The 23,066-nt window shown below is 40.5% G+C and overlaps 1 pseudogene; it reads right to left on the bottom strand.

The window, feature by feature from the left end:
* Positions 1-7,865: 7,865 nt before the first annotated feature.
* On the bottom strand, positions 7,866-18,210 carry LOC115286995 (annotated as a pseudogene).
* Between the last annotated feature and the right edge of the window lie 4,856 nt (positions 18,211-23,066).

Below are 23,066 nucleotides of genomic sequence, written 5' to 3'. Positions count from 1 at the left end.
TCACAACTGGCAAGTTGGGTAACGCCAGATGTTTACAGAGATATGGGTTTAGAGAGCTCTTGATTGTTGGGAGAAGAGTAAAGGAGTATGATCATTTCAGAAAGCAATCTGACAATCTTTTAAAAAAAAACTTTTTTAATGTTTTATTTATTTTTTGATACAGAGAGAGACAGAGCACAAGAGGGGGAGGGGCAGAGAGAGAAGGAGACAGAACCGGAAGCAGGCTCCAGGCTCTGAGCTAGCTGTCAGCACAGAGCCTGACGTGGGGCTTGAACCCACGAAGGTGAGATCTTACCTGAGCCAAAGCAGGAGGCTTAACCGACTCAGCCATCCAGGCGCCCCAACAATCTTACTGAAACTAAAGCAAGGATGACACTTAGCAGGAAGACAGGGAAAACCTGAGGTTTGGGGATAATATACTAGTATTGCCCCTCTTACTTCCCAAATGTTCCTCTTAGGAAAGACAATAAATTATACAGTCATCCTACTTCTCCAAGCCCACTCCTGGACATATCCCAGAGACATTTTCACAAAGGGATCACACACAAAGATGTCTTTTTAGTGGTGTTTGTGGTAACTGGGAGTTGGAATTAACATGGATGCCCATCATAAGACAATAAATAGGTGGGGTGGTTGCATTCTATGGAAAAGTATGCAGCAAACAGAGGCAATATTATCAATGTTTATATATGCAATATTTTGATATGCAATATGGATACATTTTAAAATAAAAAATATGAGTAGACAAGTAAGAGAAAATGAGATGTAAAGTGTAATTCTGTTTGTCCAAATTTAAAAAACAAATTCAAATTTGTTAAGTACAAAACAATACCAGATCTACAAAGATATATCACCTATCAACAACATCAGAATGCCTCTGTGGAGAAGACGGAAATGGTGATAAGCGTTCTGCAGTGAGGAGGAGAAAATAATGAAATAAGAGAAGGGTCTTGTGGGAATTGGCGATGTGCTATAAAGTGAGGTGTAGGATTATTACAGGCCTCTGCCCTTGAGGTCAAAAATGAAGAATAAAAGACAATAATTTTAATCTGTCTCTGAAAATGTAATGGAAAAACCTTCTTTCAAATCAAGGATGATTGTTAGCAGAAAGCAACAGTTTATAGATAAGAAGGCTTTTGAGTCTGTCCTATACAACCTGTTCACCAGATAATTCCACTGTCTAATAATCTCCTGACTGACAGTAGAGCCTCTGGCATTGTCATCAATGAATGACTCAGATTTCACAGCAAGATGTGTGGTAAATGGTATTTGCAAGGCACATAATTTTAACTCTCGCCTACAACTTTCAGTGGCTCCTTATATAATATGAAGCCTACATGCCTGCGCTTACAATAAAGGCCCTCTATGCCATCTAATATCAAACTGCCGCTCCCATTTTATACACTATTTTCTTTACATCCATCTTTCACTCTCCTGAAAGTCTTTCTGCCTCTGTCATGGCTCACCCTCTGTGACCTGCCTGGCGGGTCCTTTCATTCCTCTTCTTGTCTAGGTCTTAATACACTTTCACGGACTAGTTTGAGGTGCAGCTCTTCTATAGAGCCTTGCTCTCCCATCTCAGACCCAAGTGACCTTGACATTCTCTTCATGCAGCTGTTCGAATGCACACTGCTTGGCATCATAAGTATCTCTTTATACATGTGCCTTCTCTGCAGGGATTATGTTACGTACTCTCAACTCTCATGAATCTAGGCATATCTCATTTTATTGTGCTTCCCAGACTTTTATTTTTTACATAAATTGAAGGTTTGTGGGGACCCTGTGTCAAGCAAGCCTATTGGTGCCATTTTTCCAAGAGCATTTTCTCACTTCATGTTTCTGTGTCACATTTAGGTAATTCTTGCAATATTTCAAAATCTTTCACTGTTACTGTGTTTGTTGTGGTGATCTGTGATCAGGATGTGATAGTGTACTTGGTAGATACATGTTGTGTGTGTTGACTGCTCTGCTGACCAGCCATTTCCCTGTCTCTTTCCTCCTTGGGCCTTCCTATTCTTTGAGATACAACAATATTGAAATTAGGCCAATTAGTAATGATTGGCTTCTAAGTATTCAAGTGAAATGAAGAGTCAATCAATGCAGCAAACTTCATTGGTATCGTATTGTAAAAAATTGCCACAGCCACCCGCACGTCAGAAACCACCACCCTGACCAGTGAGCAGCTGTCAACATTCAGGCAAGACCCTCCACTAGCAAAAAGATTACAGCTCGCTGAAAACTCAGATGATAGTTAGCACTTTTTAGTAATATTATTAAATTAAGATATGTATACACCTTTTGTTTTTAGTTATAATGCTAATGCTCACTTGACAGACAACAGTATAGTGTTAACGTACCTTTTATTTGCACTGGGAAACCAGAAAATTCTTTTGAGTCAGTTTATTGCAATAGTCACTTTATTGTGGTCTGGAACTGAACCCCCAATATATACGAAGTATGCCTGTAGTCCTAAACCTTTTATAAAGTATCATCAAATAAACATTTATTGACTCCCTGCTTGGATACTGAAGGAGGATCCAATAACCCCTGGACACTGTCCCTGACTTCAAAAGAGCTTACAGGCCATAGGAAAGGTGTGTCAATCCCCAGAGAGAATTAGAAAGTGAGAAATGTCAGGAGGTACATTAGAAGATGGGCTGCAATTGGGGAAAGTGATGCCTGGAGCTAGTGTGAATCATAGCAACCTCCAATTTCAGAGAAGAACATGGCCTTTTCTATATGCTGTTTTCAGTCCAGGCCAGGCCAGGCATGGTAGGTCAAGTCATACGAGAGTATGGAAATGTTTTGGTGAGGTCTGTTGGTGATGGTGATTATAGGATCATCAAGTCATTTCCCTACTACAGAGCCAATGCTCCTCTTTTCTGTCTGGTGTAGTCTAGTGCTAAAATAATTATTGAATGAATCCGATCTTTGCAGAGGGAAATATTAACTGATGACTGAAAACGAAGAATGATGTGCTTAGCTAGTTCAGGACTGCAGCCCTAATCCTCATGGCAGCCAAATTTGTCAGTAGATTGTGTTGCTGGATGAGATGGGAAGACATTGAGCCATAGGATACCCATCAAAGAATGGGCTAAATAATAATGATATTTAATGATCTTATAAATAAAAATGTTTGGGATAAGGTGCTGCCATGAAAGATTTAATGAAAATCATATTACTGAGGACCCAGGTTCCTCCTCCACTTCAATCTGCCATCCTTAGCATGTTTTCTTCTCATCCTCAAATTTGTTGCCTCTTGGATATAAGATGGTCACCATACTTCTAGACTGTATACCTTCACAAAGCTATGCTCAACGGCAGGGTAGTAAGAAAGCTTCTCTCCAAGATCACTGTCAAAGAAGGACATACTTCCCAGAAGCTCCTACAGACTTCCCTTACATCTGATTGTCTAGAACTGGGCCATGGCCAGAACTAACCATGAAGGAACATTGGGCTGGTTTAGCATTATTATAGTAGATAAGCTTTGCTAGCATTGAAGAAAGAGGAATGGATTAGTGGTAGTGTAGGCAATGGAGAGTTTTCCACAGTCCACAAATGTATTGGGTATTCAATACACTTTGAACATTTTCTGCAATTTCATGCTCCATCTTATGGAATAAAAATATGTTCATGGGCAGCAAGTTCTTGCAACTCCCAGACCTGGACCCTTTCTTTGCTAGATCACAGGGAATTTTCTTTCGTTTAATTTATTTTCTTTCATCCATTTAACTGTCCTACTAATCATTCATCATATACTTATTGAGCATTCAGCAAAAGTTTTTAAAATTTCTTATGCCACAGGGGCGCCTGGGTGGCTCAGTTGGTTCAGTGACCGACTTCGGCTGAGGTCGTGATCTCATGGTTTGTGAGTTCAAGCCCCACTTTGGGCTCTGTGCTGACAGCTCAGGGTCCGGAGCCTTCTTCAAATTTTGTGTGTGTGTCTCTCTCTCTCTCTGTCCCTCCCCCACTCACACTCTGACTCTCTCTCAAAATAAACATTAAAAAAATTTTTTAAATTTGTTATGCCACAGATTCCTTGAGGTGAAACCTAAAGATGCCTTCCTAAAGTAATGTTTTTAAGATCATTCCAAAAAATAGAATTACAAAGAAAACCAGTGAAATTAAAATGCAGTTTACCTTTGGACTTTGTGGCCAGAGCCCATGCTGGTGCTGGTATATAAAATAATAAGAACTAGGCAGGGACATTACCCTTATGGGCAATGTCTACCCATTAGAGCCCAGTGGAAGTGACAGCAAAGCAAAAGGCAATTTAAAGCTCTGATAGGAGAGGTACATGGTGCCAGGGAGCACACATGAGGGGGCCCAGGTCAGTTTGGGATGGGGTTGGAGGAAAAGACAAAGATTACTGGTATCTAAGAAGAGAGCCAAAGGAATTAATAAGGAGTTAGTAAGAAGATAATTCTAATGAGAAAGAAAAGTTAGTGCAAAGATGTATAGATGAGGGGGATTGTGGAGGTTTTGGAGAACAGTTACTATTTCACTATTTCTGGACATAGGGGTCAAAGGGGGTAGACAGTTCTGGGGAGCTGGCAGTGATGAGCTCATGACAAAACACTCCTAAAAGAGTCTGATGCTGTACTGATATCCACTCTGAATGAGTTTATTATATGAGGCAGCTTTGACAGTAAAGACATGCGACCAGACTATAGTGACCTTGTTGGGTTTTTGCTCATGTAGAGTCTGCAGGACTCAGCACAGTGCTATATTACGTGAGGGTAAAAATGAAAGGAACTCTAGCCCTTTGTGTTGCTAATTCCTAATGCAGCATGTTACAGTACTTTCTGTGAGGCCCCCCACTGCCTTGAGAACATGCTCAGTCAGCCCCTGAAGCAGAGTCTTCTATACCTCTTATTCTGCTCCACCACCATGTTCCTGGCCAAGAGTGGCTGCCTAGCTTTCTACCTGCAGTCCAAAAGTCACATCCTTGGCTGTATCTGTGGTGACTAAGACCTACAGGCATGGCTGGAGCTGGAATGGTAAGGGCTCACCCAGGACAAGTGGGAGACTGAGGGTGGGCACTTGACCCCCAGCCAGGGCCACCACATAGTCAGCCAGGCTATCTCTCACCTGACTATCACCCAAGCTATACAGCACCATCCAGTGACTGCTCCTTTGGACTAGTCCTTGGTCCTCTTGTTTCCTATAAAGATATCAAAGCCATGATCTATATTTCTAGGATGACCTTGAACCTTCTATCAACAATCCCCATCAACAAACCCAAGAGTTCACAATAACGTGGCTTGTGATGTACCTTACACATTATTCTACATCTGTCTCCCAGTGTTCAGAAAACAAAATAAAGATAAATAGAGCATCAAATGGGAAGCAGGGGACCTGGATATTATCTGATAAAAGATTATGACCAGTTGGACATTATAGTTAGAAGAGAGCTCAAAATATAGCTAGTTTTTAATCTTTCTCCTTACTGAGGCCCGATTTATAGTTCAAATGATACAGATGAATTTGACCGTGTCAACTGTGACCCTAATTAAGGTTAAAGAAGTTAAGTTGTCTAACCTCTCAGGACTTAACACACCTATCCCTAAGGTAAATGGTTGGGAGTATATCTTTGAAAGACCTGGCTAAATATAATTTCTGTGATTTTGATTCATAGAAAATTCTTTCCCTGCATGTACATCAGTCTAATTCTCACTAAAAATGTAGCTCTCTCACTTGTTTCTAAGATGGATAGACATATAACTGAAATTTAAAAATTGACCTACTTTTTGTCAATTTTTTATGGTTACTCTATGATTCATGAGTCAGTTTGCCACACAAATCTCAGTTAATGTGAGTGAATTATTCACATTTTGTAGCAGCAACATAGTAGTTTTTCACCTCCCATATCATTTAAACTATCTTATAGATTCTGTGCTTTCATTTAAAAAAAATCTAAAGAACATTCACTTTTTTTTCCTGTTTTGAAGTGTGCTTAAGAACTTTGCACTGTATGCAGTATGTTTGAGAGAAATTAACTGAACTGGGTAAAATTCACATAACTTGGCATTCTCTGTTCCAGGAGGTAGGAAGTGGCATTCTGAATAATGGAAAGATCCTGATGTCAATAGCCTTCTTGATTTAGTTTTGTTGGAGTCTCAGCTCATCAGTTAACTTCACTATGTCTGATACTTCATTAGTAAAATGAGAGATAACCTGACAACCAGATATAGAGGAATAAAGTTTGCAAAGCACTTAAGATATCAACAGGATGATCGAAGGAGAAAAAGATAAAAATCCACTTGGATTTTTCTTTGATGACATTTCAGATTGTCCTGGTGACACAATTTATAGGCCCCTTCCTTTGTCTACGAAAGGTTCTCAGGACCTGGGACAGTTTTCCTGGACCTGTGCTAAATTTTGGCACATATCAGGCATTGACCAATGACCTAGATTTTGAACACAAAATCAAATGAGACCACCAAAGTTCTCCTCTTCATTTTTCTTCTGATAAATGCCACATCATGCAAACATTTAAAAACAAAACCATAAGAACACGTCTTTAAAGCAAACTGACATTTTGAAAACTTTGTCCAAGAACTCTTGCAGATGGACACTGAATACAGGCAGGGTGAGCTGTTCTTTTGTAGCATGCTTTAGAAAATATCAGTGAGAAAATGTATATATTGAAATTACACAAGAAGGGATATTGCAGACAAAGTCAGGCACACAAGTATAGGTTTCCAAAATATAAAGGTCATCGAATACAATAGTGAAAAAATTCTAGAAGTTTCTGTTTAAGTTTTTTGACTGTAGAATTTGCATTTGCCTGAAGCAAGAGCCCAGCTGTTTTACAATGGGGTCTTTTGCCCCCTAGCAACACAGCAGACAATGTGTGCCTTAAACAGCAAGTCTGTTCTAAAGAGCTACTTCTCTTGGTTGTCTATGGTTTCAATAAAATATTTTCTGGAGTTACTAATTCATGTTGCACAGCACTTATTTCTTTTATTGTTTATTCAAAAATTTTGACTAGTTTTAAGTTCTTATGGTTTTTGTTTTTTGATGCATTAAATTTAATTGGAGCACAGGACTCCCATTTTGTGGATTGGGTATTTTTAAAAAAAAGCATTGGTTTTTAAACTGAAAGGTTTGATGGAATATTAAATTTGATGAATCATAGCAAGTGTCTGTGTTTGTTAGCTTTTATAGACCACATTAAAGCATTCATTAATAAAGTCACACTACATTGCTTTGAGTAGGTCCTAAAAGGTTAACGACTTGATGCAGGCTGGTGTTCTTAAGCCTTACAGTTTGATAGTGTCATGTGAGGAACTTAGTTCACTTTGAAATTGGAATACAAAAGAGATTTTATTTTCTCTCAAAGGAATTTCTTGGTCTTCTTTCTCTTCTCTGTTTCTTCTTTTCTTTTCTTCAACCATCACCCCAAACAAATCTTACTCACTCAGGTATATGTATGAAGCCAGTGGCTTGTTAGCTGCAGGATGACCCTGAGGTGTCACAGGAGAACGTCACCCTCCTTCTTGGCTGTGCCTATGGTGACCGTCCATCCGGGAGAAGCTGACTCAATTATGAATCATCCATTTTGGAAAAGGAGTTGTTATTTGAGAAGTATATTTTTAACTGTTTGATTTTCTTTCCCTAAAAGAGTCTATTTTTTGAAGATGGGATATAGAAATATTTGCAATATTTGAACTAGAATAGCTTATACAAACACCTATTGTAATATTATGTATCTAGAGGACACTGGATATGTATTTGTTGACTGACTGGATAGCCCCAAGACAAGGGTCAGGAACCCACATCCTCCTATTCTGTGGCTAGGAACACCTGAAGTAATAGTACATTTGAATTGTTTTAATTATTTTATTTTATTTTATTTTTTGTAGTTTTATGGTTTTATTAACACAAATATGATGTGCACATAAACTGTCTATTCATTTTCTTCGCTGCGCAGCCTGGCATTGGGATTCATGACTCTGATGGCCAGCTGGGCTGCTCTCTCCACAATGGCTTTACGGTTCTTGGAGGAGACATTGTGAGCAATCTCTCAACAGTAAGATTTGTTGCACATCAGCAGCACTTCAAGCTCCTTGACGTTGTGGACTAGGAACTTTCCGGAAGCCACTTTGTTTTCTTGCTGCTCTTGTAACCAACGTCGGGCATCAAGATCTGGCCCTTGAATCTTCTGCGCCCCCTATTGTCAATGCCTCTGCGTTTCTGCCAGTTGCGCTTAATTTTGACATATGGATCTGACTGGTGTTGGATGAACTTCTTGGTCCTCTTTTTAACAATCTTGGGCTTCACCAGAGGTCTGGGGGCGGCCAAGATACTGAGTAACAGATGGCTGCCACTTCTGTTTTTATTTTTTTTATGTCTTTATTTTTTATTTTGAGAGAGAGAGAGTGAGCAGGGGAGAGGCAGAGAGAGAGAGGGGACACAGAATCTGAAGCAGGCTTCAGGCTCTGAGCTGTCAGCACAGAGCCTGACGCAGTGCTCAAACCCATGAACGTGAGATCATGACCTGAGCCAAAGTTGAACGTTTAACCAATAGAGCCACTCAGGTGCCCCGTACATTTGAATTATTTACCCCAGATCATTTCTGAGTCAAATCTTTATTTTCCCTGACAGAAAGAGCATCAAATTAAACTAGATTGGCATTGTGAGTCTCCTTTAAGAAAATTGCCAAACCGTGCAATTCCTTAATATTAAGTAAAAACTCTACAGACATTTCATGAAAGTACGCAAAATCTGTGTCTTTTCCAGAGGAAACTTTCTTGGCAAAGTCACACTTTGTGAGGGTAAATTTTTCTTAAAAGGAGACTTTGTGCAGTGTCTTGATTCTGTTGGGAGTTGTTAGTAAAATAAATGACTCAAATTGGTTTTGTGTGGGAGACAAATCAAAGCATTTCCATGAGGCTGCAGGGCTGACCTGTAGTAGTTTAACCATTTCCTGAGCAAGTAGAACGTGCTGGATTGGATGGATGATGGTTCCCGCGTTAGTCATTGTGGAGAGAAAAATAACAGTTCATATAAAAGAGGCCACCAAGGGTTATATGGCTGCAATTGTTTCCAGGCTGAAACAACTTTGTATCTGTTTGTTATTGTCAGTATCTTGTTATATTGTTCTTTCAGAATCAATAAAAGCTAAACTCCCTCCATGATTTTACTACTAGACTCTCCTGGAAGGATGTATAGTACTGAAAGTCAAGAATGCCAGAACAGGGGAGGAGACAGAGCTAATGATGAGTCAAAATTAAATCCCCTTTATTTAACAATCTTCTTTTTTTTCAGAGAGGAAAATGTTTCATTAATGTAAAACATATGGGAAGATTCTTGTTTGTTGAATGTATGAGTTAAATTTTTTTCTTTAGAAGCAAAAAGGAACAAACACGTATATAGAGACATTTTTCTTTTGATTAAAAAAGGTTGGTTTCAGAAGATTCATGACTCTCAACTATTCTATGCTTCTACAAAATCCTAGTTGTCAGTCATTGCCACGTGAGGTTCAGTTTAATCCTCCCAAATAGTAGTTTTTATATTTAATAAATAAAAATCCCTTAAAAAACTAGATTTACAAGCATAATCATTTGAATTTTTCCTCCTCAGTATCACACCATCCATTCCTAACTATTTAAGACCTGAGCATAATAGATACTACCCAAGTACCTAATGATTGGTGTCCACAGAAATAATCTTCCCCGGCTTTAGGGTCCAGGGCTGAGTCCGTGGTGCTGTTAAACCCGTGGTACTCGATAAATACATAGCAACCGGCTCCTGGGATGGTAGGAGGAAGAAGCATTTTTACAGTGTTCAAGTGTAAATACTCGGGCCGTGTCTAATTTGATGGTACCAAAGTAGGAGGAGATAGAAAGAGCTGACTCTGCCAGCCAGTCATAGGTTGACTTCAGCACATTACCGTAGACTCCTTTAACTTAAACGATTCTGATTCTAGGATTGTTTACTAGATTGGAAAAGGAGAGCTCCACTTGGTTAAAAAAAATGTTTTTTTATGCAAAAGCCCTGAAAGTAATTTTATCTAAGGTCCCTAGTTCTTGATAGGTGCTAACTGTATTCAAGCACTGCCAGAAACCAGTGCCAATGTATTTCTTTTTCCAGAAGCCCTTGGTTAAGACCACTTCATTTAACACAATGTTATGGCGGGAAAAATTCCCCACGTAAGGAAAAATAGAATGGTAGATTATAATGCGTACTCTAGTTCTAGTAATTTTTTTGAAGTTTTTTTTTTTAAAGATATGGTCTCCTTGTTGGAATCTGAATCTCTGTAGAATGAAGCAGCTTCACAGGACTCACTGTAGAGTCAGTAAAAAATGGAGCAGGTCACTGAAATCTCTGGCCCTTCCACACCAAAATAGGGAAAATAGAGTCCATCACATACATGTATATGGCTAATCATATCTGTAAGGTACTTTAAAGGAAATTATATAGAGTAAGGCTTATCATTTGCAGCTGTTTATGAGGAATGCCAGCAATGCAGGCAGGCCAGTTTTGAAGATAATGGATTTATGCCTTCCAGAAAGCCAAATGTGTGATCACTCAGACCAGAATCTGTTAGGTATCATGTTGCTATTTCTCCTCTTTCTTCCTCATCTTAGGTCACATCTCAAATATGAACGTCACCCAGAGGTTACCCAGGTGATCCTAGGCCATCCTGAGCATGCAGCTGTGCAGGGCTTGACCTTGAAGGACAGATGGCATCAGGGAGAATTCTTTTATACCTTGTGTTGGCCCAGGCTCAGCTTCTGATATTTCTGTCTGCAGACGACAAAAGGCTTTCATTGTAAGCTGCTTTCTGATGCGTGCTTAAAACCAAGTTGAACACATTAAAAGGAAGAAGAAGCAGAAACTTGCTCACTGTGCTCTGTGAAGAATTAAAAAAAATTTTTTATGGAAGTTGATGAAAGGGAAATATATTTTTGAAATCTTTATGCCTTCTCCCCTCAAAATTAGACTTAATATTTATTTCAGGTTAATTATAATTCTTCATTCATTCTAATATACATTTATATTATGTTCCATATTATATTTCCTTTAAAAAATTGACATTTAAAATGTTTCACATAAATTATATTTAGCTGAGTTTGCTTTCTATTCCCGATCTGAATAATATCATGATTCTTGCAAGGCTAAACCTTCCCTTAGTAAAATTTACTGTCACTGGAGAATGGTATGCTTTCATGGGTTCCCCTTTAATTTTTTTCCTTTTTCAACTATAATACTTTCTCAACCTCCTTCTCTATAATGTTACCAAGATTCTTTGAAGTATTATCTGATTTCAGAACAAAGGCTTAACCATTCCTCTTCAGGAGACATTAAATAACTCTAAATCCTTCTAATTTAGTACTTCAGTCCTCCATGTATCCAAGTTAGTCCTCTTGACCCAGCATATTTCTGGAAAGTACAAGGCAAAATTCCTGAAATTCGGCTGTTGATCTGATTACACAATGTCTATGTGCTTGAATGAAAAAATAATAATAGCTAACATTTATTGAGTGGGTTTAAGGTCCCTGGCATTGTTCTAAATGTTCTACATGCATTCCTCACTTAATCTTCTCAATGACCTGAGGAAATAGGTCATATTATCATTATCATCCCCATTTTCCAGATGAGCAAAGTAAGGCACAAAGAAGTCACTGAAGTTTTATAAGGTCGCAGGACACATCAGTAGAATCAGGATTCTAATTCAGGCAGTCTAACTCAAGAGTCCCCATTTTTATCCACTATGCCATGATTCACAATCTGTTCTGAAATCTATATTCATGGCCTCATGTGTGGTAGAAAGAACACTCCACTAAGGGCCAGAAGATGGACTCTTAATGCAGTTTTGCCCACTAATTAGTTGTGTAAATTTGGACAAGTTGGCCTCTCTGGAAAAAGGTAGGCAGAAATCTGTTACATCAAGTCCTTTTATAAGCAGCTTATTTATTTTAAATAAATATTGTGGCTCTCAGTGAGAGGCCATTTAAGCAGAGCCATTAAGACCAACATAGAATAGGGACGCCTGGGTGGCTCAGTTGGTTAAACCTCCGACTTTGGCTCAGGTCAGATCTCACGTTTGTGGGTTTGAGCCCCGTGTCGGGCTCTGTGCTGACCCCTAGCTCAGAGCCTGGAGCCTGCTTCCGGTTCTGTGCCTCCTTCTCTCTCTGCCCCTCCCTCTCTCATGCTCTGTCTCTCTCTATATCAAAAAGAAATAAAACATTAAAACATTAAAAAGAAAAGACCAACATAGAATAAAGCTTTTGGGGTCAGACTGTGAGATTGACACAGGTCTCCACGCAGGACTTCCTGGGTTGAGTCCCTTTTCTGCCTCTTACCACATGTGAGATGGTGGAAAGTTTGTCAGCCCACCAGAGCCTCCATCTCTTCATCTGTAAAATGCAGATAGTAAATGGTGTTCACCTCTGAGCGTCACTGGGTAGATGAAGAGTGCACTTAAGGCATTTAGTGCAGCATTTTATGTGATTCTCTATATGGTCCTATGAGGTTACCATTATTATCCCCATTATACGGACGAATAAACTGAGGCCTACAGACCTTACTTAATTTGTCCAAGATCATTTATATTGTAATTGATGGAATCAAGATTCTAACCCAGGCAGATGGGTATTTAACAAAACACCATCTTTCTCCCAAGGCTAAGAAGATTCTCTATGTCCGATACTGCGTGTTATCTATTACCTGAGCTAAGAGTCCCTCTCCAGTATATCCTCCACCTCCCCACGGGTCAGCAGCCAAAGAGATTAACTGGTACTCCTGGATGAGTTTTAGGATCCTGTTCCCAGCACTAGACCCACAGTCCATTCTGATTGGTCAAGGCCTGTCTTTATTCTGATTGGCCAGCATCCTCCAACTCTCCTCCCACCCCCCCACCCCCACCCCCACCCCCGCATATATATTCTATCACCAAGCATTCGTCTCTATTCTGGAAAACAAAGAGGGAAAGCTGGAATGCTCTCCCAAGTTTTTTCTCTAAATGTCAAGTTGGATAGGCTTATTAGGCATCCACCCTCCCTGGCCCATTGTACTTCCCACATGCCCACATAGATAAATTTGTTTTGCTAAGAGCTAATTTCCAATTTAACACAAAATATTGAGAATTAAAGTTACACAGAAAAACTACTGGTAGAAATAGATTTCAGATGTATTGAAATTTCTTATGTCGTATGTCAATTGATTGAGAAAATTAAATGCTGTTGGCAGGAAAATAGCACAATGGACAGGCAAGAATAGCATGTATCTTTAGGACACATGTTAGAACACAAGAGAATTAGTGCCCAGATTTTGTGTTATGTTACAGGTGCATTTATTAAATGCTTCAGAACTTTCTAACTACCAGGCACCACCCATAGAGAGTTTGCAAAACCATTTGTGACATACAGTGGTTGCATCGAATTCTCTCAAAATGCCTTTTCTTCTTGACTGAAAGCTGAGATACTGAATTTTTCTGAATGGTAGAATTCCTGTATTCTGACACTTGCCTGATTTCTCAAAGTGCCTTATCACTAATTGATTCTGAAAGACTTTGGTCTATTTGGGTTCCCCTTTGTTGAAGAACACTGGCAAGAAAAGTGACTGGTTAGCACTTCTGTGTGGACACCTTCCACCCAGGAAGCCATGTAGCCTTTGGGTTTTCCTGGTGATGCTGACCTGAGTCTGGGCTACTGAAAACATGGCTCTTTTGTTAAATGCTCTAGATTCCTAGTTATCCCCACTGCTGTCTCTTCTGCCCTGAACTTCTCTGGAGCAAAAAACTGAGAGCTGGTCTCTTGTTTTGTGTGGTGGGTCATGTCCACAGAGGAGCAACACTCAGGTTTCCCCTCATGACCTATGCAATTTATTTCTAACTGGAGCTCTCTTCTTAACTCTGTTATCGTGCCTTTCTGGAACCCTACTCTTCCCGCTGTGCTGTGTGTCCTGGAGCTGGTGGTGGGAGCACCGAGAGAGGACATCTTGAGCATCTGTTCTCGATGAGCTAAAGATTCCCATCTTGACTGAGGTCTTCCAGTTTTTAAACCTCACCTTTAATCTGGTGATGCTTGAGAAAAACAGCAAAATAATATGAGTTGGTAAATAAATGTTAACGTACGCTTCAAGTACAAAAGCAGTTTCTTCTGCCATAGATAATGTAGGAAAATGTACAATGTTAGTATTTCATTTGCATCAGTAGGTGAGAGCCCTGAATCCTTCATTACGAGGTTAAATCTGATTTTTGTTTGTGACCAGCATGAACGCTGACCTCTGCCCTTTGAATGATCTTTCCGTCTCCCAGAAAGTTCATGAAAAGGTCATGGAGCTGCACCGACTTCCTCTGTGTGTGCATGGACGTGTCTTTGCTATTGATCTGGGAAAAGACCTTGCTTTGTCCATTCAGTGGTTTTGTTCACTTTATTTTTAATGGAAACCTGATCAGTGATTATAGAATTTTTCCACAGGAATTCACACCTCAGTAAGTGCAGAAAGCTAACCTCCTTTCATGCTGGTTATTTAGTCTGTGTTTTACCTTGGCCATAACTCCCAATTAAATGCATATCTTGAACTCTCAACAAAGCAAAATATGGCACTTACTGGTCACAAGTTCAAAGCAGGAGAGAGAGAGGGGAAAGAATAGCTTAATAGCTGGAAATAAAAACACCAGTGAATTCGTCTTACGGATTCCTTCATGTCAAATTCATATCATGAGTGACTTTCAGTTTTCCCTTTAGATCATCTTGGCATGATCGAGGAGTAAAAATAAAAATGATTTCTAGTATATTCTTGAAATGATTCCTTCTTTTGATGCTGCCTGTCAACGTAAAAGGGGTTATGAATCTCTGGAAACCTGCTCTACTGACACCATCAGCAGCACAGGCGCCGGTTTTCAAATCAGCCGGCAGTGAGGGGGACAGTTGGAGGGTTTTAAATCTCCACTAGAAAACTATTGCCATTTACAAACAACATGCATTGTACTGAAATGGTGAAAAATGTGCTTGCGTCATATGTAGAATGATTGTGGAGGGGATACAACAATACTTTTCAAGACTGTAAGCAATACGTATATTCATATCTGGTGCTATTTATCTTGTAGATATACAGCACTGAAGTTCTCGGCTGCTAGCTGTTAGCTTAGCATTGAGAAGGAAGGATCCTGAGGTTTGTCACTGCCGTATATCTCTGCAGCTGTGCCCTTTGATTACACTGGGGCGCCACCAGTCATTAATAACGGGAAAGCTTTTTGTCTGGCAAATGCATCGCCGTACACTCCTTTCTTAACACCTAAGCATCTTGGGGTGGTAGTGAACGTAAATTAAAGTGAAGATTGTTTATTTTATAGCCACACATGTAAATAGAGGTGGCCTTTCCAGAGCCGTTCAAGAAAATGCATTTTTCCTTGCTTTAAAACTTGAAACGGTCTCATATTTGGCAGTTTACTCAAGGGAACCCAGTCATTAAGTCTCACTCGAACAAACAATATGAGCACAATGTAATTACAATTTTAATTCCATCACTGTCACACTCGTTTGGCTACCAGAGGGTTACAAAACAAGCTATCATCCAAGACAACAATTGCTGCACAGTCTTAAAATCCCAAGTGTGTCCACGGTTCAAGATTTCTTGAAGAGCAGGATGTGAATGGAATTTGCAAATAGAATGCTTTCCAACATAAAAAAAAATGCTCAGATCTGAATCTGATCAAATGTGTTGCTTTGCAAGGTTGATGCCACCAGCCTATGTTCCCAGAAGTGCTACTTTCCCATCAGAAGTCACCCCAAAGTTGTCCAGTTGCTGGGGAGCTTGATTCACATTAAACTAACTCACAATAAATGGATTTATAAATGCCACCTCCCTATGTGAAATGTTACAATGTTTTAAAGGCGAGTATAATCTAAAGGCAAGCATAATCACACTGTCAATTTTCCCTCTATTTCATCTCTATTGCCACTAGCATCCTGTAGGACCCATCATCTCTTGCCTGGATGATTACAAAAGGCTCTTTTGTTGTTTCCTTACCTTCAGTCCTTTTTTCCTTAATTCAGAGATATTCAAAGTATGAGTTTTTCACAAGCCAATATTGGGGGATGAAGTCAATTTAGCATTCCACCACCAACATTTAAAGAAAGAAAAAAAAGGTAAAGACAACAGAATGGGATAAAGCATGCTGCAACATGGTGTAGAGTAAGGTGACTATTCTTGTCTGGCACTCTTTTCTTTAGTCGTGTGTGTGTGTGTGTGTGTGTGTGTGCGTGCGTGCGTGCGCTCTTATTCTCAGTGGTTCCAGATATAAGATGTATTTCTTCTACAGGTCCTGATCAAACAAGTTTTAAACCTCTGCTCTAATCCATGTTTTCCAAAGTGTAAGATGCTTCCAGGCAATTTGGGCTCATAACATGGGTCATGTGATCAGAAAGTTATTGCCTTTTCTGTTCTTTACCCAGTCTACCTAATTGGATCAAGAAGGAAGTCTCATGTTGGTGCTAGTATATCCTTCACATCCGTCTGACAGTTACTAAACTAATTTTTGTTTTTGCCATTTTTTTCCAACTTAACACTCACTGTAGGCAACTGCCAAGTTCTCAAAACTACAAAGCTTGCAACACACAACTTCACGGGCAAGGACTGCAGAGACCTACCAACTATAAGAACACTTTTGTGGAAAAAAAAATGGGAGCAAACCATAATTTGGGTGAGAGAAAGAGGACATCGGAGGGTTTGGGATGGCTATTTCAGCAGAAGCAGAGGTGCAGAGGTTTGAAAAGATAGTCCCGGGGGAAATCTCCTATCCCTTTGTCCCCTTGCCTTGAACTTTCTACCTTTGCCCCCTCTGTTCCTATTTTTCCCACTTCATACTTTCAGCTTATTCAGCTCCCTTGCCTCTACATCACCCACCTTCTGCCCACTACAACTTTTCTGGGAAGCATTTTACCGAAGCTACTTTGGAAGCGTTAAAAGACAAAATTAGAACAGTCTTCAGACTCAATGCTTTTGAAAAGTATCTGGATCAAACTTTATAATATCATTTGGGTAAGATGGCTTCCATTGTGTTCACTTCTAAGACAAATGACACTGACTGCTCACTTATGCTTGTGATATAAAGCTTATTTTAAAATAATTTTGAGGAAAAATGGCAGCTAATTTAAAGAAAAATATTAAGGAATTTAGAGTTCAGGAGATACATGTTTGAAGCCAAAGGTTTGGCATGTGCAAATTATTAAAGTTTTTACTGAAGTTGAGATGACACTGTTAATCAATTTTTAAGACTAATCTTTCTAAAATACAAGTGAAACCCCATCGTTTCCTCTACATAAAGTCCCTCAGCACTATTCTACTGTCTACAGGATCTGACACCTGCCTCCTTTTCCAAATTCATTTCCTGCTACAACCCTACCAACAACCATGCCAAAACATTTGTTCCATTTCACTTCTATGCTCTTGCTCATTCTGTGCCTTCCTTGGGAATTTCAGCCACTCCTTTCCTTGCCACTTATGAGGTCCTGCTCACCCCTCAACACTGAACTCACATATGAAGATCCCAGACCCCTCCCATCAGCTGGCACTCTATTCTCCATTGTTCTGTGGTGACTCATTTATACCACTGGGATACCACGTATTACAATGACCTCTAAGTCTATTTCTTTACGTTTTTATTTACCCTAAAGCACAAAGTGCTTTATTCATCTTTGTGTCTTAAGCATCTAAGATAGTTCTTGGTGCACACACACAATAAGCACACACAAAAAATTTGAGAATGAACAAATTCTTCATAATGAAGATATACTTGGCCCAAGGCCAGAATCAGACATACTGCAGGAGCCAATTACAAATTTTAAATTTGCTATATCAGCTCAGACAAGGCCAAAGGGGCTATGAAATGAGTAACAACAGTAATAATAATATAAAACAGCATTTAGTGAGTGCTTACTAAGTTGAGGGCCTTCTACAATGCATTATCTTATTAGGCCTCAGAACAATTCCTCAGGGTATAAACTCTGCGAGGCTAAGTAACTTGTCCAAGGTCAACAGCTGTTCAGCAGTGGAATTGAGATCCAGAGCTCAGGCTGTCTGGCCCCAGAGCCTGCCGCTAGCCACCAAACAGTGTGCGAAGGATGGGTCAGTTGCTTCTTGTTCTCTAAGGAGAGTGAGACTGGCATCAAGAACCTACTTCCGTTGGCTCTGCTCCTGTTGGTCCCAGCTGCACCTGTGTTTGGTGAGAACAGTCTGCTTCTTTGCCTCCATCAAGCGCTGTCTCCCAGGCTTCCCTAGCACTCTGCCTCCCGAGCTCCTGGTCCGGAAGTCACTCCCCCAAACTTGAATCTGCCCCATTGGCCTGACTGCTGGCTTCCCTCATAACTGTCTGGTTCACAAAAGCAGCAGCAGGTCCTGGTCAAGAGCAGGAGTCTGCTGCCACACTGTTTGGTTTATGCAATTCAGCTGTTGACTGCCGGCAAGTTACTCAACCTATTTGTTTCCTCAAGATTCAGTATGACTTATTATCTTAAAAGTGCATCAAATCATGCCTGGTACATAGTAAATATTATGAGTGTTAAATAAATTGAAACCCGTCTGGATTATGCCATTTCCTACTGTTCCAGGTAGACCTTTTGCTGCCACTATTTCCTTGTTCCTTTTAGGTGCCCCATAGAGGCTGTCAGAACACTTGAGTATCTTCTGATATGGCATAATTTCTTTTATTCTCAGACAAGCCCTGCTTTGGGGCCGGCACTGTACTAAGGGCAACAGGACGAGAACAGATGAAAAATGCAGTGTTTGCCCTCAAGGAGATTGGTCAAAAAGCAAAGTAAAACAAAACAGAAAACATTGTCTCTTTCATCTGGCATGCTGAGAGTCCCCGGTAGGGGCAGGAGAACAACTTAGGGTATGTGGGATGGGGTGGGCACTGAGGGGGCCATGGGGAGCTACAGACAGGCCCCTTCCTGGGAGAAGTCAGCAGTTTAATCTGCCCAATGCCAGAGGCACAACAAGCTCAGGTATGACCTGGATAGGGTCCCTATCTAAGGGGTCTGAGCTAAAGGAAGGTGGGGATGCAGGGCCTGACAGTAGGGACTCCTGAAGGGAGCAGTTCTTGGGGTCAGGTAAGATCCCAGAGGTCTGATGAGGTTGGGAAAAGGCCAATTGTTACCCAGTATCCTTCCTATTTATTAGTTAGTGTAATGGTTCATTTTATTTGTCAATTTGACTGGGCCACAAGATGCCCAGTTATCTGGTTAAACATTATTTCTGGGTGTGTGTGCAAGGGTGTTTAGAGAAGAGATTAGTATTTGAATCCTTAAACTGAGTAAAGCAGACTGACCCCCCCTAAAGTGGCTGGGCCTCATCCAACCCACAGAAGGGCTGAATAGAACAAAAAGAAAGAAGAAGGGAAATGTTTCTCTTTCTGCCTGACTGTTCAGGCTAGGACATTGGTCTTCTGCCTTCAGACTGGAACTAAAACACCATTGATAGGTTTTTCATTCCCAGGCCTTTCGATTTGAGCTAGAACTTATGCCACAGGATCTGTGACTCTCAGGTGTTTGGACTTGGACTGGAACTCTACCACTGGCTTTCCTAGGTCTCTGGCTTGCAGAAGGCACATCATGGGGTTTCTCAGCCTCCATAATCATATGAGTCAGTCCCTTATAATAAAGACATAAATATGTAACATACATCATATTTTTAAAGTGGGAAATATTCTGGTTTAACTAGAAGAGAAGCTACTATTATGTTTTTCATCTTATAATAATATTAAGTATGTAAGTATTTTCATTGCATAATTGGTATTAGCTACTTCGGCAGTGAATTATGAATCATTCCAATAACTGTGTATCAGTGTTGTGCCCAGAAAGCATGAGCTATAAATGAGTATGACATAGTCCTTCGGCTGGAGGAACCCGGTCTAGTCGGAAGAATGCTTACACAAGTAGGCGAGGCAGTGTGATGTAGTGGTTGAGAGGGCGAGCTCTCGACCGGGGTGTGCTGGGGGATGTCTGACAACTGATGGTCTGGAACAAGATGAGGGCTGTATGGGCTTGCGGCTCATGCCTACTTGCATGGTATAGATACTCTCACTACAGCCTATGCTGAGCTACCAATACATCACCCAACGCAGAGCTGGACAGAGGTACTCACAATGGGCTCTCTCAAGCTGGTAACGAGCTGGCGCCTGCACGTCATTTGTTCTAGAGGTCCGATGTCTATTCTTGAGTCAACCCTAGCATGTACCAGTTGTGTACTAGTTCGTAAATACTTTTGGCTCCAGCATCTTCATCTGGAAAGTGGGATTACAGTAGTACTTACAGAGTTACCTGAAGGCTGTAGGATAAGCTATGGATGATATTTAGAACAATGTTTGGTGCATGATCTCAATAAATGCAATCTGTAATTATTATAGTTAGACACAAAGACGATGGAAAGATGGCTTCCAGGGGAAAGACTGTAGGAATTAAGATGGAGGTGATTTTCTTCCATAGTAGGGATGCGGGGGGGTTGTGGAAGGGGAATCTTGAGTTGAAGACTGCATGGGAGAGCCAGGCAGGTAAGAAAGTATCAGACATATTCTGAAAATTCAATTCATTTTGGCTAGAATAAGGTGGTTACATATAGGAGCAGAGAGCTTATGTGCTAGGAATTAGGCTGGGCCATGTTGTGGGGTCCTGAGTGCCAGAAGATAGGGGCTGGGGGAGCCACTGGCTATTTGGATGACACGAGGCCTGGTATTCCTACAAAGTTCTCTAACGCATGTTCTAATGAAAGTTCAAGTGATGTGAGGTGACCACTTCAACTCAGTGCTTGGGCATCATTACATGCTGCTCTATCATTAAGATAAGTGCTGACTGTTTCCCGCTGAGTCTGGTATACTGCTAAAGAACATCTAGGCAGACCCTCGGGTTCCATTTCTTGTCCAGTACTCCATCTGAAACACAGTTGGGCCGATGAAAGTTTTCAAATGGGTATGTCTTCTACAATCTTGAACTCACATCAATGCAGTTTCATCTCTGGCAGATATTACAGAGATATATGATCTCACAGAGTGGAGTCTGCAGTTCACAGAATCACTAATACAAAATAAATTGCTGCCCTTTAGAAATGACTTGCAAATAGAACCACCTCAAATATTATAGGGTAGGGGAAGAGTATTACTTTCAACAGACCTGATTGAGGGAAAAATTACTCTGTTGGTACTGTTTTCCAGAATGTCACCTTTTTAGAAAACAGTTTATTTCAAAATGGTTCATTTGCTCTGGATCTAATGTTTATCATTTCCAGCTTTGTTTTGTAAACAATGTTCAAAGAGCTGAATTTTGTTTAACAGTTTACAAATTGCCCTAAAACACACTATTTTTAAGATAGTCTTAACATTGGTGTACTGTTTACTAGCTTAAACACTTATACATATGATCTCATTTCATGCTCATAGTCACCCTATGAGACAGAAGTCATAGGGTTTTAGAGTTGGAAGGGAACTGTAAGATCAAATTTGAGATTTTCGTTCTCCATTCATTCATGCAACACTATTTGTCGTATGTGTACTTGACAGAAACCACACCACAATTACCCATGGCAAGTAAGAGAGAGGAAGTCCCTGTTCTCAAAAAATTTACATTCTCAGTGAGAGGCAGACAATAAACATATAAATAAAATTTCAAGATAATAAGGGCTTGTGGTATATGTTCTGAAGGGAATAAACAGGTCCTATAATAAATGGGGTGATAGGAAGGTTTAAGTGGATAATTGTAGTTTAGATATCATTGCTAAGAGCTGACATCTGAACTGAGATTTGAACAATAAGAAGGAACCAGTCACTCAAGACCTTGGGGGCAGAGCATTCCAGAGAGGGGAGCAAGCGCAAAGGCCACCAGTGAGCCTGAAGTAGTTATGGAAGAAAAGGAGGCCAGTGTGGCAGAGTGAAAGAGCAAAAGGGTTGTATCAGATGAAGGGGGAGACACAGACAAAGACAGATCCGGAAGACTTTGGATTCAACCCAAGTCACTGATGGATTTTGAGCAGTGGAGAGATATGTGTCTGTCAGATGGAGAATGGACTTGAAGAAATAGCAAGGGAGTAGGCAGTGAGACCAGTTAGGAAACTGAGGCCCACAGAGGTAAAATAGCATCACTGGTAGCAAAATCAGTTCCAGAACCCAGGTTTTCTCCTCAAAGTCCAGTGTGCTTGTCATTTTGCAAATAAGAAAATGTCCAGGGAACTGTAATTACAGTTTATACAGGAGCATCTGGGAAGTTTATCATTTTCCTGTCTTCAGAAAAGACATTATGGAGAGCTTTGCTCTGTGTGTGTGTGTGTGTGTGTGTGTGTGTGTGTGTGTGTGTATTTAAAAAAAATTTTTATGTCTTTTATTTATTTTTGAGAGACAGAGAGAGACACTGTAAGCAGGGGAAGGTCAGAGAGAGAGGGAGACACAGAATCTGAAATAGGCTCCAGGCTCTGAGCTGTCAGCACAGAGCCCGACGTGGGGCTCGAACCCACGAACTGTGAGATCATGACTTGAGCTGAAGCCGGCCGCTTAACTGACTGAGCCACCCAGGTGCCCCTGTGTGTGTGTATTTTAGAAAAATTGAGAGCAGTCTCAAAGTCTTTGCATGGCCTAGAACTCATTTCAACAAACACATACGGCAGAGTTGCCAGGTACGTGGCTGCGACTGGTGTAGGCGTGCAATCTGCCGGCTACCCGTTCTCTGGTCCTTTCCTTTCTCCTTGCCCTTATTACACTCTTTTAACATCCCTGTTTTCTACTCTCCTTTGCAGTTAAGAATAACCTAGTTTTGACTAAGTAGAATTTTGCTAAGGATTTTTGGGAAAGGTTTCCTTTTCTGAAAAAGGCCCCACTGCTTCCTACATCTCTGTCATTTTCTCCTCCCTTGGTAAAACCATGTGAATGAAAGCTACATGGCAAGATGGCGGAGCAAGGAGCTAGAAGGGGCCTGGCCCTTGATGGTTTATAGTAAACACACCAATTATGCACATACTACTTGTGAACTTTGTGACATATGAGAAGATATTGGTTAAACCACTGTATTTAGATTTTTTTTTAATGTAGAAGAACACATCCTAACAAAGTTTCTGTCTTGGTGGGAGAC

Source organism: Suricata suricatta, chromosome 3, assembly GCF_006229205.1.
Source record: "Suricata suricatta isolate VVHF042 chromosome 3, meerkat_22Aug2017_6uvM2_HiC, whole genome shotgun sequence".
In the NCBI taxonomy this organism is placed as follows: domain Eukaryota; kingdom Metazoa; phylum Chordata; class Mammalia; order Carnivora; family Herpestidae; genus Suricata; species Suricata suricatta.
The sequence above is the reverse complement of the archived record's forward strand: the minus strand, read 5'-3'. Positions and strand labels throughout refer to the sequence as shown.